The sequence below is a fragment of the Silurus aristotelis genome, assembly GCF_946808225.1.
Source record: "Silurus aristotelis genome assembly, chromosome: 7".
NCBI classification, from domain to species: domain Eukaryota; kingdom Metazoa; phylum Chordata; class Actinopteri; order Siluriformes; family Siluridae; genus Silurus; species Silurus aristotelis.
The window spans coordinates 3064415-3079414 of NC_139580.1; the positions used below are offsets into that span (position 1 = coordinate 3064415).

The window sequence follows — 15000 nt, forward strand, 5'->3', positions numbered from 1 at the left end:
GCTCTCTGTCTCTCTCTCACACACACACACTCACACACACACTCACACACACACTCACACACACACACACACACACACACACACACACACACACACACACACACACACCCCCACATACAAAATGCTGTGTATAAACACTGAGCACAGAGGCGAAGAGATATGCAGGCAAAACTCTGTTTTGTGTGTGTGTGTGTGTGTGTGTGTGTGTGTGTGTGTGTGTGTGTGTGTGTTTATGTGGTGTAAGAGAAACCAAAAGAGTGAGAGTAGTCAAAAAATATCAGTTTAAATATTTAGAATCAGATAACGTAGGCAACCGACTCCCAACTGACTCAAAACAATCACAACCAACATTAAGAAAAACAAGTGAACCACAGCCTCAAACAAAAATCACATCCAATTTAAATGTTCCCAACTTAATTAAAGGTTTCCAAACGAATTCAAAGAATCACAAGCCCACCGACTCAAAGGATCACAGCAGACAAAATGCCATGGAGAAAGCCGGCACGGTCGTGGAGAATTTCGGGACTGTTATGGAGATTGCTCATATGGTTCTGGAGAAAATAAAAAAACACTATGGAGATTGCTGGTGTGACTCTGGAGAATGTTGGAAATACTATGAAGATCGTTGTAGTTCTGGGGAACATTCAAAACATTATGGAGATTTCAGGTGTGGTTCTGAAGAACGTCGAAAACACAATGAGATTGCTGGCAGGGTTCTGGAGAACGTTCAAAAAATTATGAAGATTGCTTGAGTGGTTCTGGACAATGTTGGAAATACTATGATGATTTTTGTGGTTCTGGAGAACATTAGAAGTGCAATGGAGGTTGCCAATATGGTTCTGGAGAACATTCAAAACATTATGGAAAATACCGATGTGGTTTTAGAGAACATTTAAAACATTATAAAGATTGCTTATGTGGTTCTGAAGAAATTTGAAAATACTTTGAAGAATGTTGTGCTTCTGGAGAACATGAGCTGAGCAATGGAGATTACCGGTTTGGTCTGGAAAATGTTGAAAACTATATGGAGAAAGCCGGTGTGGTTCTGCAGAACATTGAAAATGGAGATTGCTGTGGTACTGAGTGTGCTGGTGTGGAAGCAGGAGATAGCACTGCTGCTGTGAAGAAAAAGACTTCTGCTATTCTTTAGATGTGCAACTATTTTCAAGACAAGACTTTTGGAAAGATTGTGTATGTTTCTGATTCTTTTTTTAGACACCCACTCTCTCACACACACACACACACACACACACACACACACACACACACACACACACACACACACACACACACACACACAAATCGAACATCAAAGCTGCCTTGGAGAAACCGAACCAGCAAAAGAGTTATCGCCTGCAAAATGGCACCAAAGCCACAGAAACAAACAAAAAAGGAAGAAACACCTTTAAAAGTGGAACAATAAACTGCTCGAGTCACATCACATGGGGTCCTCATTTCCGCATTTCCATTACAGCTTTCCTCACTGGTTCTCTCTCTGTCTTCTTCTTATTTTTCATGGAGAAGTGCAGAAGAATTTTAAAATTGATGTATCAAAATCTAGTCAAACAATTCATTGATGTTCCTGCAAATATCGTTCTGCTAAAACCATCAGGAAACCAGTCATCAATAAGGATGAGTGAGACTGTTCCAGAAACACGCAAGTCCAAGCCATGGCACGACCACCACAATGATTTAACCCTCTGCTTTGGATCGTAAGCAGATCCTTTCTTTCTCCATCAATTAGTAGAACTTCATAGTGATTCCAGAGCTTCAAGGGTTCGATTCATGATTTCGTTGTGAAATCCGAGCTGACCTTGTGAATCTTACTGCTGAGCGGAAGTTTGTGTCTTGTGGTGTGTCTTTTTCAGGACATTCAAGATTCTTCTGTGATGCTTCTCTCAGGCTTTCCCTCTTTTCTCAGCTTCTCACAGCTCTCAGGTCTTTAAACTGGTTTACTCTTTTTAACAACAAAATCAGGTTTTCGCTGGTAAAACCCAGGCTTCAAACTAAGAGTCTGTATTATGGATGTGCATCTCCGTAACCCAGGCCAACGATATGTTACGATACACACGAAGCAGCTCCGATATGATTTAACAGGCAGCAAAGTTCCTTCTGACTTCTAACGCATGGCGCTTTCACAAACACGCCTTTGTAGTGCAGAGACAGTCGGGTCTCCAGGAAGTTACAGCTCTGCCTCTGCCATGTTAATCTGTATTCTACATGACTCTCAGGACACGCCTCGGTCTCCGTAGTGTCGTGATGCGTCGTAGTCACATAGCGGCAGCGATGCTGAGAGAACGCGAGAGAAATCGATCTACGTAGAAAGAAGTGGTCACAAATAATTGATTGCTTTCTAAATAATAGAAGTGTAGCGCAGCTAGTAATAATTATACAATCAGTAAATCTGCTTTTACCAACACGCATATGTAAAAACAATGCATTGTGATACAAATGCCAACTCGTATCTGATGCACAGTTTTTTAAATTCGATGCATCACATCGTTAACTTTAATGCACCAATATGATTCGCTGAATCTTAACATCCCTGGTCTGCACTCAGATCAGTCTAACAGGGGAAACACCTGGGCAACAAGAAACTAGACGTAAACACCAGCACATGAAAGCTTGAATTTTGATCTTGTCTAATCGCCAAACCTGAATGTCTTTCATGTAGAGCAAAAACACCCAATGGCCTTCTATTTTGACTTTTCAAAGGGTTTCTACAGTAAATCCCTGTGTTTTTTTTAGATCGCCGCATGCTCACAGATGATATCATGTCACTCAGAGCTTCAATGCAAAGCACACGATTTCTGATTTATATTCACATTACACTGGTAAGACCAGAGACAAAAGACAAAATGTTTGATCCCCAACATCAAACACAGGCACCAATGCCCAGACCTCCAACTGCTTCATCCGGGAATGAAAAAGCAGATATCAGTATCACATGCTGTTCCTTCGACGTCCTGATGGATGCATCTACATCTGAAATGTTGGACTAGGACACTGAATCTACAGGAACCAGCCATGACAGTACAACAGTTATCAAGTACATAAGCACCAGGTGGAGATCAGAACTTTCAGAAAGCGTTCCAGAAAGCATTGAGAACTTTCCTGCACAAGGTTTTTAAATGAATTGTAATTTTAAACTTACAACTGAAGTGACCAAAATTCATTGTTATTGTCAAAATAGTTTTTTTATTTAACAAGGAGGGATTTTTTCCCCAAGCGATTTTACCCCAGTGTGAATGCTGGGTTGTGATTGGCTAGATGGAGTTCAGATGAGAATTCTGGATTGTGATTGGCTGCATGTTCAGGTGTGGATACTGGATTGTGATTGGCTGGAAAGAGGTTCAGGTGTGGATGCTGGATTTTGTAATTGGTTGAAAGAAGTTCAGGTGTGAATGCTGGCTTGTGATTGGCTGGAAGCAGGTTCAGGTGTGGATGCTGGATTGTGACTGGCTGGAAGGATGTTTAGGTGTGGATGCTGGATTGTGATTGGTTGAAGGAAGTTCAGGTGTGAGTGTTGAACACACAGGTAGTTTATGTTTGTCAGCTGAATCAGTTTTCTAAATGAATGCGCTGATTATCATCACCTGTAGCCATAGTGACATCCAGTTTCAGTTCCATTCATGCTCTCAGCTTCACCTCGGGCTGTTCTTTACCTCCTCATCATGTATGGATTTGTGTTTCTGAAGAGTGCATCATGCAGAAGGCTGGTGGAGAAGTGAAAGCGAGGTGTCCTTTTCAGGATGGGGATAACACAAGGATGTCCTTCATCCTGGCAGATTTACAGTCTGGCCGTAGAGCCTCTGTTACATCAGCCAACATGCAGGACTAAGTAGGATGTGAAACCCAGGGGAGAGAACGTTCTTCATCACAACACAGGAGCTTACTTACTCATGGTCTAAATGTGTGTGAAGTTTGTGTCTTTCTTACTTCTCTTTCTCCTCTGTGTCTTCTATCAATGCTTTTTATCATATCTTCTACATCTCTCTCTCTCTCTCTCTCTCTCTCTCTCTCTCTCTCTCATATCCCACGTTATATTCAGTAATGGTTGAGGGACGCTCCAGCCACACTCGTTTATGATGTTATGAGATGATCGAGAGTTATGGGGGAGGTGTTTGTGTGTGTGTGTGTGTGTGTGTGTGTGTGTGTGTGTGGGATTGTCGGGCATTTACATAAGACACAGTGAGGTAGTAAAGCTCAGGGTGATAGCCGTGTGCTTGTGAACGTTATGGGAGATGAAGTTCACACCAGATGGCTATCAGAGGGATTATACACTCTGAAAAAGGACTACACCCGGTGTGTGTGTGTGTGTGTGTGTGTGTGTGTGTGTGTGTGTGTGTGTGTGTGTTTTATCCGAAACATGTTTCACACCTGGTTCTGTGCCCTGTTGGAGAGAAGGTGCTACAAAAAGCAGCGTTCATGCAGAAAGAATGAACAATAGCAGAAAGGCACAAAGGGCACCGAAGAAAAAAAGCGATAAACAATTGTCATGCACTTGAAGGCAGCACGGTGTTCAGAGCGAAACAACGACGTCTGTGTGTCTGAGAAGAGAAAGAAAGGACAAGTGTGTGTTTTTATCAAGCAACAGCAGGGACTGCATTGTAAAACACACACACACACACACACACACACACACACACACACACACACACACACACACACACACACACACACACACACTCTCTGTTTGTCAGGAAACATTTGACTTTACAGCACACATCACACTAAAACCCCAACAACACAATGGAAGTATGTCAGAAAGAGGAACTGAAGCAACAACATGAACGTCTATAGGTGATGGTCCCGGTCCCTAACCCTAACATGTGGTTTGAAACACACAGAGATCTTCCAGAGTTCTCTTCAATTTCTTTGAGGGTTGTTCTTCCAATGTTCTTAGAGAGTTATTCCAAAGTTGTCTAAGGATTTTTTGAGAGTTCCTCAAGAGTTCATTGGGAGATTCTTCAAGGGTCCTTCCAGAGTTCTTTAAGGGTTCTCTGAGAGTTCTTCCAGGAGTCTTTGAGGGCTTTTGCAAAAATTTCTTCAATGTTTCCTCAAAAATCTCCTCAAAAATTCCATGATAGTTTCCTCAAAAATTCTTTAAATCTTTCAAGGGTTCTTCAAAAGCATTTCACGGCATGGTGCACTGTATATGGTTATGTATGATACATAGAGTATGAGGTTTCTTCAAGGGTTCTTCTATAACAGTTCTTCATATTTTTCAAAGAGTGTACTGAGTTCTTCGGAAGCGTTTCACTGTGTGTCATACTGTTTATGGTTAGTTATATGACATTAAGTTTGAACCTTGGAGTGCTTAAGAGTTGTTTTAGGGCTGTTTGAAGGTTCTAAAATGGTTCTCAACTTCTTAATATAGGCTTAATAAAAATAAATAAATAAATAAATAAATGTGCTGATTTTAAACGAAATATAAAAGGTGTTTGGTTATCACGAGTCCACGAGCTCCACCGCTGAGCCAGAATGAGCTGTTTAGCATCTGTGCTGAATCAGAGCTGTGTGTGAAGTTTAATCTTCTTTCTCCTCACAGATTTAACCCTGGTTTCCTAACACACACACACACACACAGGTCCAGATCAAGCGGAGCTCATTTTCTGAAGCGTACAAAACAGACAAGCTCAGCAATTAACCGCTAGAACGCCCAATGCTAATATGTACCTGGATATAAAGGGGTTTGGAGTCTAAGGATGAAGAAGCTCGTTTGATATTAAGGCCACATTGCAGCTCTGTTTGTGCAGGATTAGTTTCTCATGAGGACCCAGATGATCGCTATATAGCGGATTATGTCCAGGATTTGAGCTTGAAGTCATCTCGAATCAGATGGCGTGTAGTGTGTGGAAGCATCAGGCCATATTTTATTTTCTAAACCATGATGAACCTTAAACACCTCACCTACATCAGTACCTGACTTTACTAACACCCTTTACATCACACAAACCTGCTGGAACTTCTTCTCAGAAGAGTGGAGCTCATTCTAACAGTAAACGAGACTAAATGTGGACTGGGACGTTTAAAGAGAAGCACAAGAAGCACACAGCGATCGTATGACCAGGTTTCCACAAACCTCTGTTCCTACAGTGTCTCTTTGCTCATTGTTAATATCACCATGTTTTTTTTTCTCAGTAATTATTACATTTAAATGAGCTTTAACTAATTTAACTAATTAACTTGACTAATTAACTCAGTTGAATTAGCATGAAGTTAATTTAAAGTTAAATGTTAAAGTTAAAAAATGTTAATTAAGAAATATTTTTGGTTTTATTTCAGTTTGATTAATGTTTTGGATTTTAATGACACTGGTGTTGATTGTAGGTGTTGAGAGAAATGTGGTTCTTTTCTTTAATGTTTCTCCTCCAACTGTGTGCTGATGGGCCTGAAAACCAGGGGAGACAGTCTTCTCTTCTCTTCTCTTCTCTTCTCTTCTCTTCTCTTCTCTTCTCTTCTCTTTTTTCCTTTTATATTATCTTTCTATCTTCTCCTTCATTTGCTTTTCTTTACTATTCTTCCTTTCTTTCTTTTCATTTAATTTCTTTCTTCCTCTTTCCTTTTCTTACTTTTTATTAGTTTCTTTCTTTCTTTCTTTCTCTTTCTTTCTTTCTTTCTTTCTTTCTTTCTTTCTTTCTTTCTTTCTTTCTTTCTTTCTTATTCCTTTCCTTTGTCCTCTTTCCTTACCAATCTTTTTCTTTCCTACTTTACCTTTTTCCTATTCCTTTCCTCTATTTACTCATTCATCCTTTCCTTTCCTTTCCTTTCCCACACACAGGCTCCGAAGTAATTTTTACACCTCAGACTGTACTTGTATTTTCACGCCCTGAAGTGGACGAGAAGTTTAGAACCTCACATGTTCATTAGTCGTCCACTGCACTGATTACTGAACTCATCTTCATCTTCATCTCATCTCATCTTCATCTTATCTCATCTCGCCTGGATTACTGTTCTCATTTGGTTGTGCGTGAGCAAGTGTGTGTTCCACTTGGATCATCACGTGGTGATTAAACTGAGCACAGACGCAGCATTCCATATCCCACCATCGTCTACTGGATCTTCTCATCTCTATAAATACCTCCGTGAGACCTGAGGTTTATCCAGAACGAGAGAAAAACGAATACAATCGTAGCTCCGATTCTCTCTCTCGCTCTCTCTCTCTCACACACACACACAAACACACACACATATTTATGGTTCATGGTGTGTAGCATGATAAACACACTCCAGCCGAGAGAGACGTGAACATCTTTGTGTTTCCGAGAAAAATCCAAAAATCTGTGGACATCCGAACATAAGATTTTTGAACGTCCCGTTCCACATTTAATCTCCGTCTTCAGTATTTCTCATATACAGTATATATATATATATCCCTTCCTCTTTCCTTGTTTCCTTTCCTTCCTCCCCCCCATTCTTTTTCCACTTTTCTTTCTTCCTGTTTCCTTTACTATTATTTACTCTCCTCTTACTATTCCTTTCTTTTTCTTTACTTTCTTTAATCCCACATTTAGTCCCCATTTGCTCTTAAAGTGAGCTACACTATTCTGGGAAGATGTTCTATTAGATTAATTTAAACACAAGGGTGTTAGTAAGTCAGGTACTGATGTAGGCGAGAAGGTGAGGAGGCCTGGGGTGCAATCAGTCTTTACATTCATCCTTAAGGTGATCAGGTTGGAGCTCAATAGCAGGAGATCTTCCACTCCAACCCATGGAAAGCAGATCTTCATGGAGCTGGCTTTGTACACAGGGGCACCTTCATGCTGGAACAGATTTAAGTTTCCTTGTTCAAGCAAAGGGGAAGTTTCATTAACATTCACAGTTTGGAAAAGAACCACATGTGGCTGGAAAAGTCAGTACTTTTTTCAGCCTCCACCAGCATCACAAAAATGCTTTTTTTGGACAAATGGTTCTTATTCATGTTCTTAACCCAGCCATTAGGGGGGCACAAGCCAGTGTACTCTTAGTGCCGGTCCCAAGCCCGGGTAAATGGGGAGGGTTGCGTTAGGAAGGGCATCCAGCGTAAAACATGTGCCAAATAAAATATGCGGATCACAAATGAGAATTTCATACCGGATCGGTCGAGGCCCGGGTTAACAACGACCGCCACAGGTATCGTTAGCCGACAGGGTACCGGTGGAAATTGGGCTACTGTTGGCCGAAGGAGGAGAAGGAGAGGAGGAAGGCGTTTACAGAGACGGCAGGAAAAGGAGCAGTGTAGGAGAGTAGAGGTTCGGGTTGGTACTTTAAATGTTGGTACTATGACGGGTAAAGGGAGAGAGATAGCTAAAATGATGGAGAGGAGAAAGGTAGATGTGTTGTGTGTTCAGGAGACCAAGTGGAAAGGGAGTAAGGCCAGGAACATTGGAGGTGGGTTTAAACTGTTTTATCATGGTGTGGATGGGAAGAGAAATGGTGTAGGGGTGATTCTGAAAGAAGCATACAGTAAGAGTGTAGTGGAGGTGAAGAGAGTTTCTGATAGGGTGATGATCGTGAAGGTGGAAGTTGAAGGGATGATGATAAATGTCATCAGTGCCTATGCTCCACAAGTTGGCTGTGAGATGGAGGAGAAAGAAAGATTCTGGAGTGAATTAGATGAAGTGGTAGATGGTGTACCTAGGAAAGAACGATTGGTGATTGGGGCAGACTTTAATGGGCATGTAGGTGAAGGGAACAGAGGTGATGAGGAGGTGATGGGTAGGTATGGTTTTAAGGAGAGGAATGTGGAAGGGCAGATGGTGGTAGATTTTGCTAAAAGGATGGAAATGGCAGTGGTGAACACGTATTTTAAGAAGAAGGAGGATCATAGGGTGGAAGAGTAAGAGTGGAGGAAGGTGCACACAGGTGGATTATCTTCTGTGTAGGAGATGCAACCTGAAGGAGATTGGAGACTGTAAGGTGTTGGCAGGGGACAGTGTAGCTAGACAGCATCGGATGGTGGTCTGTGGGATGGTTTTGGAGGCGAAGAAGAAGAGGAGGAAAGTAAGGATTAAAAGAAGAATAAGATGGTGGAAACTGAAGGAGGAAGAGTGTAGTGTGAGGTTCAGGAAAGAGGTCAGACAGGGGCTTGGTGGTGGTGAAGAGGTGCCGGATGATTGGGCAACTACTGCAGGAGTGATGAGGGAGGCAGCTAGAAAAGTACTTGGTGTGACATCTGGAAATAGAAAGCAAGACAAGGAGACGTGGTGGTGGAATGAGGAAGTGCAGGAGAGCATTAGGGGAAAGAGATTGGCAAAACAGAAGTGGGATCGACAGAGTGATGAGAAGAGTAGGCAGGAGTACAAGGAGATGCGGCAGCAGGTTAAAAGGGATGTGGCGAAAGCCAAGGAAAAGGCATATGAGGAACTGTATAAGAGGTTAGACACTAAGGAAGGAGAAAAGGATTTATACCGATTAGCCAAGCAGAGGGACCGAGCTGGGAAGGATGTACTGCAAGTTAGAGCAATAAAGGATGGAGAGGGAAATGTGTTGACTAGTGAGGAGAGTGTGTTGAGAAGATGGAAGGAGTATTTTGAGCAGCTGATGAATGAGGAAAATCAGAGAGAGAGAAGGTTGGAGGATGTGGAGTTGGTGAAGCAGGATGTAGATAGGATTAGTAAGGAGGAAGTGAGAGCAGCGATTAAGAGGATGAAGAATGGAAAGTCTGTTGGACCAGATGACATACCGGTAGAAGCGTTTAGATGTTTAGGAGAGATGGCAGTGGAGTTTTTAACCAGATTGTTTAACAGGATTCTGGAAGGGGAGAGGATGCCTGAGGAATGGAGAAGGAGTGTGCTGGTACCGATCTTTAAGCATAAGGGAGATGTGCAGACCTGCAGTAACTACAGGGGAATTAAGTTGATCAGTCACACCATGAAGTTATGGGAAAGAGTAGTGGAAGCCAGGCTGAGAGAAGAGGTGACCATCTGTGGGCAACAGTATGGTTTCATGCCGAGGAAGAGCACCACAGATGCCTTATTTGCTTTGAGGATGTTGATGGAGAAGTATAGAGAAGGACAGAAGGAGCTGCATTGTGTATTTGTGGATTTAGAGAAAGCGTACGACAGGGTGCCGAGAGAGGAGTTGTGGTATTGTATGAGGAAGTCAGGTGTGTCAGAGAAGTATGTGAGGGTGGTGCAGGACATGTATGAGGACAGTGTGACGGCAGTAAAGTGTGCAGTAGGTACGACAGACTGGTTCAGGGTGAAGGTTGGACTGCATCAAGGATCGGCCCTGAGCCCTTTCCTGTTTGCAGTGGTGATGGACAGGTTGACGGACGAGGTCAGACAGGAGTCTCCCTGGACTATGATGTTTGCAGATGATATTGTGATTTGTGGTGAGAGTAGAGAGCAGGTTGAGAAGAGCCTGGAGAGGTGGAGATATGCGCTGGAGAGAAGGGGAATGAAAGTCAGTAGGAGTAAGACAGAGTACATGTGTGTGAATGAGAGGGAGGGCAGTGGAGTGATGCGGTTGCAGGGAGAAGAGGTGGAGAAGGTGGAGGAGTTCAGGTACCTGGGGTCAACAGTGCAAAGTAATGGAGAGTGTGTTAGGGAAGTAAAGAAAAGAGTGCAGGCAGGGTGGAGTGGGTGGAGAAGAGTGACAGGAGTGATTTGTGATAGAAGAGTATCTGCAAGAATGAAAGGGAAAGTTTATAGGACTGTGGTGAGACCTGCGATGTTGTATGGATTAGAGACAGTGGCATTGAGTAAAAAACAGGAGGTGGAGCTGGAGGTAGCAGAGCTGAAGATGTTGAGGTTTTCGTTGGGAGTGACGAGGATGGACAAGATTAGAAATGAGTTTATTAGAGGGACAGCACATGTAGGATGTTTTGGTGACAAGGTGAGGGAGGCGAGATTGAGATGGTTTGGACATGTGCAGAGAAGGGACATGAATTATATTGGTAGAAAAATGCTGAAGATGGAGCCACCAGGTAGGAGGAAAAGAGGAAGGCCAAGGAGGAGGTTCATGGATGTGTTGAGGGAAGACATGCAGGTAGTTGGTGTAAAAGAAGCAGATATAGAGGACAGGGTGGTATGGAGACGGATGATCCGCTGTGGCGACCCCTAATGGGAGCAGCCGAAAGAAGAAGAAGAAGAAGAGTTCTTATTCATGTTCTTGTACTGAATTATATTGTTTTTGCTATAAAGCTGTGAGGAAGATTGTGATTGGTTGGCGGTATTTAAAAAAAAAAAAAAAAGTGGGTGTTGATTGTGTGAGTGAGAGCTGTCCGGGTCCTGAACCAGCTGAAGGAACTCATTTGTAAACAAACAAAACAAACAAACAATTGATTCAATTGGATTTTGAGCCTCACTGGTTTGAGATAAAAAATAAGGAGGTGAAATCATGCTATAAAGACAATGTAGCACTCTGGAGAAGTTTTACCCTTTGAGATCTTACAAGTGGGATTCACCTACATTTAGGCAGACGCCCTTATCTTTACCGTTATCCCAGTTATACAGCTGAGCAATTGCTGGTTAAGGACCTTTCTCCGTCCATAATTCCATCCTAACGTGCTATTCTTAAAACTTAAAGTCTAAATGTCAGCCTCGTCCATTTCTTAACACTGCAGGTGTTAGAACAAAGCTGGAGCCCCTTCAGCGCTCTTAATATTATGCTCATATTTGCGTTAGCATGTAAGTGCGATGAATAAGTGGTAGTCCGACACCATAGGACGAACGCAGTGCTTCATTGAGACTACAACCCGCTTCTCATGTTTACGCAGGTGTTTATTAAAGCGCTCCCTATGCTAGCGCAGCGGGTGTTTCCTTAGCGCTGTTCTGCTTAATTACGGCATGTACGTGTTAAACGTTCCTGCAGGCGTTAATTCAAGGCTGAACATGTTGAACTCATACCACACGGATTCATCACGTGCTTTAAACGCTTCAAAGCAACTTGTGAGAATTAGTGGGTATTTAATAGCAATGTGTGTGTTAAACAATTAAAACAAAGGCCGTGTTTGTTTGGTAGTGCGGAAAGGAATCGCTGTCGGTACCGTCATAATTCAGTAGTGCTGCATGACAACGCCTTGGGTGTTAATGCAGCCGTAGACAAACGCAAAAGATAAGACAATCAGCATTCGTTTAGTAAGTACAGATGTTACGCGATACCGTTCAGCATTCAGGACGTAGGCTGGGAAATCATTGTCATCAGTATTAGCGTGACACCGAGTGTTTATACAAGGGCATCATTGTTCAGCACTGTTCGAGTTCGTCCTGCATGACAGGTGTGTAATGCCGTATTATCGGTATTAACGCAACTTATTCGGCAGCGATGATTCAGCACTTTGTGTATAAATGTAACACTGTCAGAATTTCTTCAGAACCGAAGGCATGAAATTCTGTGTCGTCAGTACCAATTTAATTGATTACTCAATTTAACCAACAGAATAAAAAGTGTTTTGCATTCATTTGATATGTTCTATTTCCTTTTTTCATTAAATATCATAAAGCATTGAATTCATATTTTATTCAACCAAGCAGGCGTTCGATTTCAAACGGTTTTAAAAGTGTAAACTGTTCAAACGTTGATCACAATGAATAATACCAATTATTATTCATAATATTCATTCATTCATTCATTCATTCATTCATTCATTTTTTCCCACTTATCCGTAATTCGGGTCGCGGGGGCAGCAGTCCAAGCAGGCCCCCGCCTTCGACTGCTGCCCAATCCTCTCAGCACCGTCCCTTACGGTCCCCCCTGCAGGTGGTGAGCCCACGGGAAGGCGGCCCCACGTCACCACGACGTCACGGACCTTGATATTTCCATCGTAAGGGACCCCCGGAGCATAGAGGGTTAAGGGTCTTGCTCCAGGGCCCAAGAGTGGCAGCTTGGCGATACCGGGGCTTGAACCCCAGACCTTCCGATCGGCAACCCAGCGCCTTAACCGCTGGAGCCACCACTCCCCTTTATTAATAATAATAATAATGAACTATAATTATTAGAATAATTAATTATAATGAACTGCAATAATAAAAGGATGAGCAATTTTGCGTTTTTTTCCCTTTCTTCCCTCTAACCATGACAAAAACCAAGGTACGAACTGAACCGTGAAATGTGAGTACCGTTACACCCCCAAGTCAGTATTAATAAAACACTATAAACGTTTCCTCAACAGTATTCGTCTATTCAGCAACACTGTACGACTTTATTGAGCAGCACTAAAGTTCAGTCAGAACGATCAGAACGTCAGCATTGATTACGGTATTCAGGTAACACTAGACTTCATTCAGGAGTTTTAGTATTAATCAGTTGTAATTCAGAACTTTGAGTACTAATGAAACACTGTATACGTCGATTTAGCAGTTCTGATGTTAATTCAGTACCTTTAGTATTAATGACCGTATTCACATGTTCGTGTAACACTGAGTTTTTCCCAGAATTATCTTTAAATGTTCAGGACCACAAGGATGTAAGTCAGTAAATTCAGTACTACTAAAACAAGTCGATTCAGCAGTTCTGGTGTTGATTCATACCGTCAGAATTAATGACAGTATTCATGTCAGAGTTTATTTAGTACTATCTGTGTAAATTCAAAACCACAAAGATGTAATTCAGAACAACTGGTATATATGCATCACTGAACGAGGTCATTCAGGAGTGTTAGCATTAATTCATTAATCAACGCCACACTATAAAAATGTATTCAGCAGTTATAATGTTAATTCAGAACTTTTAATACTACTGAAACAATGGATTGGTTCATTCTGCAGTTGTAGTGCTAATTCAGAACTGTCGGTAATTAATTCAGTACTGTCAGTATTAATCCAAGTATCAATGTAACACAGAGTTTATTCAGAACTATGTCTAGATTGAGAACCACAAGGTTGTAATTCAGAACTATTAACACTCTACAAGTCATGTAGCTGCACTAGAGTTAATTTAGAACTATCGCTTTTACTGTAACACTGTAAAAATGCATTCAGCAGTTCTGGTACAAATTCAGTACGGACTTTATTAATGACAGTATTCATGTAAGAGGTTAAGTACTAGCTGCGTAAATTCAGAACTGTTGGTACACATGCAACACCGTACAAGTTTATTCAAGAGTACTAATGTTCATTCAGAAGTTATTCGGAACTGCAGTTATTTAATTCAGTAGTCAGTATTTATCCCAGAAGCAATGCATCACTGTATGAGTTTATTTAGAAGTTCTGGTATTAATTCAGTAGTCAGTATTCATCCCAGAATTAATTCAACACTATTAGTTTATTTAGAAGTTCTGGTATTAATTCACTAGTCAGTATTCATCCCAGAAGCAATGCAACACTGTATGAGTTTATTTAGAAGTTCTGGTATTAATTCAGTAGTCAGTATTCATCCCAGAATTAATTCAACACTATTAGTTTATTCAGAAGTTCTGGTATTAATTCAGTAGTCAGTATTCATCCCAGAATTAATTCAACACTATTAGTTTATTCAGAAGTTCTGGTATTAATTCAGTAGTCAGTATTAATCCCAGAATTAATTCAACACTATTAGTTTATTCAGAAGTTCTGGTATTAATTCAGTAGTCAGTATTCATCCCAGAAGCAATGCAACACTGTATGAGTTTATTTAGAAGTTCTGGTATTAATTCAGTAGTCAGTATTCATCCCAGAATCAATGCAACACTATTAGTTTATTCAGAAGTTCTGGTATTAATTCAGTAGTCAGTATTCATCCCAGAATCAATGCAACACTATGAGTTTATTTAGAAGTTCTGGTATTAATTCAGTAGTCAGTATTAATCTTAAAATAAATGCAACACTATTAGTTTATTCAGAAGTTCTGGTATTAATTTAGTAGTCAGTATTCATCTCAGTATTAATGCAACACTGTACAGATTTATTTAGAAGTTCTGGAGTTTATCCAGAAGCCCCAGGTTTTCGTATTGAACCCTTGAGCAGCTGTTGTTCTGAACACCTGTGCTTCTCTTCTCCTAACACCCTAAACACCCCCTAAGGGGAAGGCGCGCTGTAGAGGAGCTCTAACGCTGTGAGATGTTCCTCTGATAGTCAGTAGCTCCACATCTCAGGG

At 41.5% G+C, this 15000-nt stretch overlaps 1 protein-coding gene across 2 annotated transcripts in view; it reads right to left on the reverse strand.

The window, feature by feature from the left end:
- LOC310728934 (CMP-N-acetylneuraminate-beta-galactosamide-alpha-2,3-sialyltransferase 1-like) overlaps positions 1–15000 on the reverse strand; it is a 37549-nt gene that overhangs the window by 20621 nt on the left and 1928 nt on the right. The gene's annotated exons all lie outside the window — the stretch shown is intronic.